Below are 11,022 nucleotides of genomic sequence, written 5' to 3'. Positions count from 1 at the left end.
CCCTGGGTGCAGCTTGCTAAGGTGCGGGAGGTGAAGGAGCACAGTAAGGAGCTCGTCCAGAGCAGCTTGGGGTGACGTTTCTGGGTCCTTAAGGCTCCTGCTTCTCCCTGGTCCTGGCGCAAGGGAGGAAGCATAAAGGGCTAGACCCTGCGGCCTGCCGAGTCAGCCCTGGGCTAGCCCCTGCGTGGGGGGGATGGAGCTGCCCCACACGAGTCTCCTCTTCGTGCCCCTAATCCTGCCCTCCATTCTCCCAGTCACTTGCAGACCCCAGCCCAGGGCCTAACCTCCAGCCTGGCATCCCCTGAGGCCACATGCTCCTCTGAGACCCCTCTTGTGCCCTTGCAGCAAGGCAGGACCTGGCCCCCCCCTTACCCCAGCACACCTTCTGCCTCTTCTAAATCCTGGGGTGCCACACTTGTGAAGGAGGACAAGGGATGGGGCTCCTGGTGGTGCCTGGGAGGAGGGGTGGGTGCTGAGCCCCCAGGATGGGTGCATGCAGGGTGAGCAAAGATGGTTTTAGCCTTCTCTGATGAGGTGTCACCTGGTTCCTGCTTCCCAGGAAGGGGCTTCAGCTATTCCTCCCCCCTAGTGCACCCCCTTCCCGCCCTCCCTGGCTGTGAGTCTGATCATCCTGAAAATTAAAAATAAACCCAAATGCAGCAGCACTTACAGACTGAATGGAAAGTCGGGGAGCCAGGACAGATGCTCAGCTCTTGCCACAGAGCCCTTGGCTCCCACCCCACAATGTCTGCACCCCCAAGATGGGTCCAGATGGGGTCAGGCAGTTTCTGTCCCCCCATCAAGCCTCTCTGGCCCCCGGGGTAAAAGGAAGAAAAAGCCTGGGCCAAGTCACCGCAGCTTTGAGCGTTATGGCAGCTCTTCCCACCCTGCTCCCTACCTTGCAGGGAGAACGCCCATCCTGAGTCACTGTCCTTGTCCTCGTGCAGGGGTAGGAGGGTGCCAGAGCTAGGGAAAAAGGGGTGCAGAGGGGGTGATTTGGCTCCTAACACTGGTGCTTCGTATTCGTGAGTAAATATTTGCTAATGGCAGCACAGCCGGGCGAATGTAAGGGAGCTGCTCCCCCCGCCGGAGCAGGCAGGGAAATGAATATGAATTTATCATGATTAGGTGAACCCAGCAGGGAGAGCAGGAGGGAGAGGGCTAGGCAGGGAGGGGGCGGGTGAAGATGGATCTGTGCAATAAAATTAAATAAGGACACTGAATAGAGTCACTTCTCACGTGCCCGCCCGCCTGCGTGCAGGGCCTCTCCTGCCTCCCGCACTCTTCTGGCTTTGCTGATTTCTCTCTTTCCTCAAATTTATGAGGCCAATTATGAAGATGAGGTTGGAAGTTCTCAGAAGTTCGCTAAATGCAAAGTGCAGTCCCTGCTGGTCTCATCAAATTAATTAACCAAGCACTATTGATGGCCAGGGCGACGTCAGTGCGGCATGGAGTGCAAGTGAAGGGGGTGCTGGGGTGCAGCCGAGGGGGGGCCTGGCTGGGGGCAGAGCACCTTGCGGGGCATCCTCAGGGCCAGTGGATACAGAGCGAGAGCCCTGCCTGGCAGTCGGTGGGCAGCAGGAGTGAGGGATGCAGCAGGGGATGCACCAGGTCCCAGCACCGATGCTCTGTATCGTGTCCCTGTTTCCAGCACGGGTGGTCTCTGGCTGGGGGAAGGTCCACCCAGGTGATGGCAGGACTGCCCTGATGGGAACATGGCATGCATATGTCACAGGGTGCTGTGCCATGTCCTCTAGTGGAGCATGAGCCTGTCTCTGGAGGAGCAAAGCCTGGAGACGGTGCCCTCTCGGGCAACCCAGGATCATCCCCCCGGCTGAGTGGGGCGATGCTGACCCCAATCCCATGGAGGTGGTCTGTGCAGGGGCTTCGTGCTTGGTAGACAAGTGACTTTCCCTCTGCTCTAGCAGTGAGGGTGCAGCCAGGACAGGCCCACTGTCACCTTCCCCTGCTCCCCGAGTCCCAGCAGCCCTTCCCGCCTCAGTTTCCCTACCTGTGCTATAGGAAACAACCTGCCTGCGACTTGCAAGTAAGATCTCATGAGCAGAGTGCCCTGATTCAACACAGTCCCTTGGCCACCCCTAAGCTTTGCAGGGCACAGGGAGAGAGGGTGGGCAACTTCATGGTGGGGGCAGCAACCGCGTGCCTAAAGCACACCAGCTCTGATGGGGCAGCTTCTGTGCCTGGAGTAGCTGTGTGGTATGCCCCCCTCCCAGGGAGAGGCTTTTGGGAGGCGGGGGGTCCAACATGACCCCCATTCTGCCCTGTCCCGTGGTGCTGTGGTGCCTCCTCCATGCTCACTGTGTGTGCAAGCAGCTGGGCTGCTGCTGCGGTGTGTGTGTGTGGGGGGCGAGTCCCGGGCTGCTCAGGTTCATGGCAGACACTGGGCAAATGACCCCTCCTTCACCTGTCTCTGGGCGAAAATTCACTCCAAGCAGTTTGTACGTTGCTCAGGTAAGTCTCACAACACTGGCTGTGCTACAGCGAGGTCTTGAGGCTGTAAAAGTCCAGTACTGAGGCCCTGGCTCAAACCCAGGATGTGCCCACTCGCTACACTGCTGCTCTGTGCCTCAGTTTCCCTCCTTCTTGCATTTCCAGAGGCTGTTTGCTCCTTGGGCAGGGTCTGGTTTTCACTGGGTGCAAAGAGCACCCCAGCTCTCAAGAAGCCTGGGTAGCATTTAGTAGCTGTGAGATGTGGCCAAATAAAGGCACAGTCCTCGCCCCCAAAGCAGTCTTGTTTCACATGGAATATACGTGCCATGAGGCTCTCTGCTGGTGCCCCCCGGCACAGGGACCTTCCCCTGCGGTGCCGTGGGGTCCTGACTTAAACCCTTTTGCGATCGCTGTCTGAGTCCAAGCAAAGCAGCTTGTCTGAGGGGTGAAAGATGCAGGCTGTGCCCTCGGACCAGGGATCGTCAGAGGGGAAAGGACACAGAGGTGTCCCAGGGAAGGCCAGATCTAAGCATCCCTGCACGTCCCCAGTGCCTGGCATGGCTCCGGCCGTGTGCCTCCACCTTTTTGACTCCTGCTTCTCTTCACTGGCTTTACTCCTGTCCCAGTGATCAATGGGCTCTGATCAGGCTGGAAAACAGCACAAACAGAGGCATTTACAAACCTGCTGTCTCTCCAACAGGGCCGTAACTCAGGCTCCCTGTCACCGTGGGCAATGGGAGGCAGGCACTCCTGCTCCGGCGGCGGCAGCAGCGCCGACGTTTCTCCTCTTGTGGTAAATGTGTTACTTGGGGATAATTTACCTGCTTATGTCAACTTTTAAAAAGAAATAGACTGGCTGCTCTGCAGCTCCTGATACTCGCAGGGTGCGTGCACGGACACCTGTGTCTACCCAGAGGAAAAAAAATCACCTCAGCAGAAAGGAGTGGTTTACAAACGCCTGGCCTTCAGAACCGTCCCTGCGTGGAGTCCCCAGTGTCTAGTATGGAGGCTGCACTCTCGCCATGGTCTGGCCCTTCTTGGGGTCTCCAGGCTCTGCAGCCACCCACTTGGCCCTCGCAGGGCTGACCAGCTGCCCGGGGGCTGCCCAGGGCTGGGGTCCCCCATGCCTCCAGCAGCTCCCCCGCCCGCACTCCCTCTCCAGGGCGGTGGACCGGGGGGGTGGGGGTGGGGTGGGGCTGCGGGTGCGGTGGCCCTGTCGCCCGTGGGTGAGCACCTTACCGGGGTCCCTGGGCGGCTGGGGAGCTGCTCCCGGCCGGCCCGGCCCCGACGCGGTGGGCTCGGGCGGCCGCCGCCCTCGCAGGCAGCAGAGGGAGCTGGAGGACCGGGGATGGGCCGCGCTGGGCTGCCAGCCAGCCCCGTGGCGGGGGGACCCCCGTCCACCCAGGTGCCCCCCCGCAGGGCAGCGGGAGGTGGCCCCAGGTTGCCCCCTCAGCCCTCCGACCCGCTGCCCACACGGCCCCCGGTGGCCCCCGGTCCTGCTGCAGGCACCTCGCGGGCGGGTCCCCCAGCCCCTCGCTGGGCTGTGGGGGGCTCAGCCCCGCTGCTTCGTTTTGGGGGGACACGCAACTTCTCTCTGGCTGGACCCCACCGTGTCCCTCGTCCCCCGGGGCGGGTGGCTCGGTGCTTCCATCGCCCCGAGGATCTGCTGAGGGGACAGCAGGGTCCCCTGGGGATGCCGGCTGGATGAGAAGAGGGGGTGAGGCCTCCATGCCTGGGCAGCATCCCAGGGCTGAGGGGGCCTCCTGCAACGCGTGGTGGGCACCTGTCGCTGCCATGCCCCAGCCTCCTCGCCCATAGGGAGCTGATTTATGTTCGGGCCAGCCTGCGCTGACCTCCTGCTTTGGCTCAGGCATTATAACTAATGGCAGGTCAGCAGAGCTACAGCGAAAGTGAAGTGGCTGGTATGGGGCCAAGGAGGGGGGACACAGGGCAGGGGGGCTGCCGAGGCTCCCGGTTGCAATGGCTCAGCTACCCAGAGCCAGGGATAGCAGAGCTGGGGCAGGCATAGCTCCCAGCGTGTCCCCCTCCACCCTGTCCCTGTCCCCTACTCCTGAGGGCTCTTCCTGACCATGCTCTCTTCCCACTTTCACCACAGAGGGTCCTGGGTCAGCAGCAGCAAGCCTGGAGGGGTGGCTTCTTGTTGGAGGTGAATCTGAGGCACCCACGCGCTGATGGCTTCATGAACACTGACAGCAGAGCCAGGGAGGGCACAGGGGTCTGAGCCCAGCCCCCGCCTAGGACTCGCTGGGATGAGGGACCACGAGGACCTGGCACAGGTACAGCAAAATGTGATGCCACAGTGTGGCCTGAAGCATGATCCCCATTGGTGTGTTGCTCCCACCTCCTACTTGATCCATCAGCCCTGGGGTGCAGAAGTCTCCGGGGGGGGTTACACTCCTCCTGCTCCCCCTTTGGGACACATATCTCTCTAGGTCTCTGACCTGCTCCCACTCCAGTGCGTATGGGCCCTGTGTCACTCGGCCCCATTGCAGCGTACTCTCCATGCGTTTCGGCAATAAGCCCTGTTTGTTTTCCCAGCTGGACTGGATAACCAGCCCAGCAACACGGCCAGACTATGGCAGTTGAGCTTTGGGGACAGCCGTATCAGCTGCCGTATCCCTGCCTGCAGCAACTACTGAGGTGGGACCTCAGCATGGCTGTAAACCTAGATATTCCCATACCCACCAAGCAGCTGCTCCCCGTCCTGGGATGATGCCAGCCTGACCAGTCTAGGTGGTCTGAGTGGGTTGAGGGGAGTCCTTGGGGACACTATAAAAAACACCTGCCCTGCTCCTGACCACACACTGAGAGCTCCCCACTGTCCAGCAATAAGGCAGAACATTTTAAAAAGTGATGAGAGCACAAGAAGAACAAGGTTTCTGACTCCTGAAGCTCCACAGGAGCGGTTACGCAGCACAGCGATTCCCTTGCTGTCTTGTGCTTGGGCAGGACCCAGGTGTCCCCCAGGGGCGGCACTACCATGGCTAATGTCATCCGTGTGCCCCGGGCTGGGGTTTCCCTGCTCTGGCAGGAGCACAGCTTTGCCCAGGCAGCGGAGGGGAAACTGGCAACAAACACAGCCACGGTCCTGTTGCTTGGAGGGCTCCCACCCCTCGGCTGCACTGCAGGAGCTCCCTGCTTGCCCAGTCTCCCGATGCTCCTGATTTGGCTTTGTTTTGCCAGGAGCAGCTCTCTCTACAGTGTAGTTTACACACAGAGTGTGCTGGCTCGGCCAAGGACTTACCGACAGGGTGGCACATGTGATCCCAGGGGCAGAGCAGGGTCCTGAGGCTGAGACAGTCCCTGGGGTGAAAACTGCATCCCCCCGAAGTGTCTGCACAAATCTCTCCCTTAAGACCATCTTTGAGACAGGACCAGGGCTGGGTTTATGGCAATTGTTTGTGCTGCCCTTGGCTGGAGTTACATGTCCCTGGTCTGGCCTAAATTTCAGGTTGATGCTGCATATGTAGCACAGCCTTGCTGACACCCTGCCTGTGCTCTCTGCTGCGGAAGGATGAGAAGGTAGCAAACCGTAGCCATGTTAAGACACCAGGACTTTCCCAGAGATAAGCAGTATCTGCCTGCCCGTGGTGGGATGGGCTCTGTCTCGGTGGGCTGTACTGCCAAGGGTTGGGGTGTGCTGGCTGCCACCCCCTCAGCCGGACACGCAGGGCTGCATGGCTCTCCTGGCACTGCCTGGCCGTCCCACAGATGCAATGGGTCTGTTGTGGTCCCACCAGGCTTCCTGCTCCTGTGTGCAAACGGAGGCATCCGCTGGTGTCCAGACTGACACTTCCAACTGACAACACACATTTTTCCTCCCTGTTTCTCAAACAAGGAGCATTAACTTTGCAAGGCTGCGGTGAAAGCTCACACCCTCACAAGCAACTCCTCCCCAACAAGTTTATCGAGTCATTCGTGTGACCCCATTGCAGGTCATTTTGCAACATTATGGTGGTGACCTTTTTTTTTTTTAGGGCCCTTCTTAGGCTAAGCTGGATTCAGGCAACAGCAGCTTGTGGTTTGCACCATCCTTGAGCATTGACCACTGACAGGTCCAAGTGCAGCATCCAAAGCTCAGCCCAGCTGAAGAAGCACATCCTCTGGTCTGAATCCACAGCAGAAGCGGGAGCTCGATGCATTCCCAGCTGGATCTCAGCAAAGGTGATTTGTTTAAAATAATTTCTATGGCTTCCCCACTTATTTTGGCTGCTGGCTTTGGGAAAGCAGGTTAAATCTATGCTGCTAGACAGCACCGGAGGCTGAGCTTATTTCAGAAGAAGCTGTTGGAGGACGTTGCTCAGCTCTCACTCTGAACAGGCCTAAAATTAGATCTGGGATGTAAAAGTTGATGAGTACAGATAGGTGAGTCTGGCTCCAGATCAGCAGCTTTTACTACAGAGCTGGGATGCTACCACTGAAAACGGTTGCCATTTGGGACCAGTTTTGCTCCAGCAATATTTCAAGTTTATCAACCCCCCTTTGAAGGCCTGAGCAGGTGGAAGGGGCATAGGGAGCAGTAAATAAGTGGGAGCTCAAAAAAAAGCTCCCTGAAATGACCAGTTCCCCAGGACATGACAGGAATCACTCACAGATCCCTCCTGAAGAAACCCAGCTCTTCACTAAAAAGAAAAACTACTTTCTAAAGCACAGTCAGAGCAGCGCAACGCAATGCCCAGGCAGGGAGCAGGCTGCATCCAAGCCTCCTTCTCCGTTGCCCAAGGTTGGTGACATCCCCCGGCAGGCCCCTGTGCCATCTGCTCCCCATGCCTTGCTGTGCCCTGCCTAGAGTTGTGGGGATGCACACCACAGAGCAAAAGAACTGGAGTGTCTTAGCCTGCAAACTGCCTGGCCTAAGGTAAATAACACACCTGGGTCTAGCCGTACCCCGCAGCAGGAGATGGCTGCTCCACGCTCTCCTGCAGGGTGCAGAGTGCGTGCAGGGGCTGGCTGCATCCCCTTAGCATCACCCACATCAGGTGTGGCGAGGGCGGGGGCTGCCCAGCCCTTCTGCACATGCAGAGAAGATGGAAAAAGCCCACCAGTGTGGCCTCTCAGCCTGCCTGCAAGGCGCTGACGGGGCCGAAGCGAGCCATGCAGAGGGACCCCAATGACAGCGCAACCGGTCCTCTCTCAGGACCTGGACTGAAGGCGCTGGTGGGGCTATCTATAGCCCACGGAGACACCCTGCCAGTCTGACCACATCTGTGGATGCTCTTCAGGTGTCTGGGGAGAGGATGGGGAATGACCATCACTTGCACATCTTTCCCCCGCACCCCAGTGAAAACACCCAAAGGGGCCGAGGACGTGGGGAGGAAGACTGGACCCACCCCCTTGCTGAAGTGCTGGGAGGGGGCAGGGGGTGTGCAGGCAGTCGGGTGTATGGGGGGACACCCAGCTACAGCAGGTGGGGGGCAGCGGGGAGGTGCAGGCTCTGTCAGGAGAGGTGCCTGCATGCACAGCCTAGGCACTCCATCCCGGGGCTGTGGGGTGTGCATCCTCACTGAGTGCACCGTGGCAGGGGGCTCACAGCTCCCTTCCCCCAGTGGGCGCTGGATGTGGCCCTCTCCCATCCTCCCTGGCAGCTGTGGCTGTCTCCTTGCCACCAAGGGCACTGCACAGTGGGTACCAACAGCCGCATCTCCCAGGGAGGGGTTTGACACCACCCCCCTACCCAACCCCCCCCCCAATCTGCCTTCTCCCACTCCTGTCCCAAAGCAAGATGATGCTTCCCACAAGCGTCCCAGGGACCCCTTACTGTTCAGCCCCTCGGTGGCCACCCCCTGTCTGTGCCCACAGGGCCTGGTGGCCCTGCTCTGCAGCAGCTGAGCCTCTTCCCTGGGTGACGCTGTCCCGGCCCCTCTCCACCACGCAGCGCAACCTCCCCCACTTCACATGCTGCAGCAGATGGTGGAGGTGACATTTGTCTGCAAGTGACGTACTTGACAGTGGCCGTGTCCCCCCTCCTCCCTTCGCCCTGGATGGAGGAGCCTTGAGACCACCCAGCAGAGGCGGGATGGGCAGACACAGTCTGGGGGGTCCCCCCCAGCCCCCACCTCTACCACAAGCCCCCCAGCAGACATCTGCACCTCTTGTCCATCAGCATCCCTCCCAAAACCCCTCTCCCAAGGGGCTGAGGCACGGGGATGGCTGGAGGGGCATCATCCCTGAGGGCGAGCGCCCATCACCACAGGGTGTCTGAGGGGGGAGCTGGGTGGGGGCACAGGGGACTCCTGTTCGTTCTCTGTTTTCTGCCTTAATTAGAACCCGGAGAGACCAGGCAAAATCGCATTAGCGTGGGGCCCCGGTGCGCTGAGCCATCCATCTTTTTTTATTACAGCGTAATGGGGCTGCTCGCGAGGCGCCGTGCGATTTGTCACAGGCCTCGTTCCCTGATAACGGGCATTTGTCATCACTTTCTTCCTGTGTTAATGTCATCATCGGCGAGCTGACAGGCAGACCCGTTGAGGGAGCACTGGCGACAGACCACATCCGTCAACCTAATATTTCCATGGCTGTGGGGATCAGCCAGGCTGCGAACACACATTAAAGTGCTTATGAGGGGAGGAAGAAAAAAAAAAAAGAAGCCGTTGTCATTAATTAAAATGTTAGTGTGAGCCTGTGCGCGGGTGGCGCTGCACGGGGACGGGGGGACAGGGGGCTGCAGCACAGGAGGACGTGGGACAGTGCGGGTGCGATGCAGTGGCCTTTTAACGGAGCGCGCATCAGCTCCTGAAACCCATTTAAAAGATATTTGGGACTGGGGAATCGGCGGCAAGTGCGGTGGAAAGGTCATTGTTAATAAGGGAGAGCGTGCAGGAGCACGCAGGCATGGCCAGCGGAGGATGGCACCCACGGTCACCCCCCTGGAGGGGGGTGGTGTTTGTCCTGCAGGGTGTATTTGAGCCACTCATGTCATGACATGAGTGGCCTCAGACCTACGTGGCAGCAGGACAGGCTGGGGGGGAGGTGACCCCTCAGTGGGTCACCTTTGTGGCTGGGCAAAGGCAGGAGTGGGGCGTGGGGTGAGCTGCAGACAAGGCAGAGGGGGCTGAGCACCCCACAAGTGGTGCTTCAGGATGGGGCTCTGCGGCTGCATGCCAAGCGCGTGGGCAGAAGTCCGGAGGGCCAAACCTGGGACCCTCCCCACCACAAGCAGCCAGCGAGGAGACCTGCCCCAGGCCCTGGGGCTGTCTCAGGGCAAGGGGGCTCAGGTCCTCATCCCATAATATTTGGCTGTTGCCGTGGAAACAGGTGATGGGAAGGAGAGTGAGCAGCAGAGGGTGCATGGCACCCTGGTTTTTCATAGTGGGGAGTCTGTTTTCTGTGCTTTCTGGGATTCCTGTGATCATACAGAACAGGAGGCTTTGGGTGGCTTTTTTTACTTATTTTTAAATTAGATTTTGGGGTGTTTGGGAGTTTTTTATGGTGAGTGTCTCAGCCAGCTCTACTCACTGCCCTCCCAGATCCCACAATGTCCTGGAGAAACCCTGGTTTGCACTGCAAAATGTGACTCCAGGAGCCCTGATGTAGCCCAGGGGGGTCCAGAAATGTTTCTTCCTCTGCCCAAATCCAACCCGCAGGTCCCCAGCCTGTGACTGGACACGATGCCGTAATTTCGGGCAATGGGCAGGGAGCCGGCAGCTATGGGCAGCGCTCAGGCAGGCGTGGGCAGTGCTTAAACCCTGCTTGGTGCAGAGGGGAGGCGCGAGGTTTGAAAATGTCGCTGTGCGCAGCACCTTCACCCCCACACCCCCATCCCAGGGGATGGGCAGAGGCAGGCTGTGAAGAAGGCCACATGTGGCCCATGTCCCCGGGAGGCTCCCAGGACTTTCCTTCATTGCTCTTCCTCTCTGTCCTTCCTTGTTCCAGACACAAGCTCCGTGCATGGCAGAGTCAGGTTTGGGGGGACCCGCATGGATATTTTTAAAGACCTGAACCCCCACACAGCCCAAAGTCACTTCTGTTAATGCACCCGAAAGTTTGGGTCCCCGGCCAGCACCTGGGGCTGTCACCCAGGCTGGGGGTTTCTGGCGTGGGGAGAACTGGGACGGGGTTAATTATTTCCAGGTGCTGATGGGGAAAGGGGCGCAGAGCAGGGGCTGACGGTCCTCATCCACGCCGTGGTTGTGGGTCAGCCCACCACCAACAGCACCTGACAAGCCTGCAGACGTTAGGGAAAAGGTGTCCTGGAAATTTTCTCAGGGCTGGCCAGTGGTGGCGGGGCTCCCAGCCCCGTGACATCCCCAACTGGGTCCCCAGTCCCCTGGCTGCAAACCCTGCCACCAAACCCTCCCTGCGCCCCGGCTCTCTGCCATAAATCACTGCCCTCCATTGGCCAAGGACCTTTTAAAAAGGATTTATTAGGGGGGATTTAAGCACAGGCAGCAATACGGTTTCATAAATCGGAAGGCAATAGTGCTCATCATTACCGGTTCATTCGGGGGGTGGGATCCCCACTCCCCTCATCCCCGTGGCCGTGCTAACAGCCTCCTCCCCAGCGCCGCTGCCTCTGCCGCTCCCCTTTGCCTCCCAGTCTGTGGAGACCGC

At 59.3% G+C, this 11,022-nt stretch overlaps 1 long non-coding RNA gene across 1 annotated transcript; it reads left to right on the top strand.

The window, feature by feature from the left end:
* The first annotated feature begins 4,575 nt into the window (after positions 1 to 4,575).
* Positions 4,576 to 9,038, top strand: LOC106630879 (uncharacterized). The gene is made up of 3 exons (XR_001334261.3): positions 4,576 to 4,748; positions 6,450 to 6,636; positions 8,813 to 9,038. It is a non-coding gene; the product is annotated as an uncharacterized LOC106630879 (long non-coding RNA).
* Positions 9,039 to 11,022: the final 1,984 nt, after the last annotated feature.

This window comes from Falco cherrug, chromosome 9, assembly GCF_023634085.1.
Source record: "Falco cherrug isolate bFalChe1 chromosome 9, bFalChe1.pri, whole genome shotgun sequence".
Taxonomy (NCBI): Eukaryota; Metazoa; Chordata; class Aves; order Falconiformes; family Falconidae; genus Falco; species Falco cherrug.
Note: the sequence above shows the minus strand (reverse complement) of the source record. Positions and strands in the feature narration are given on the sequence as shown.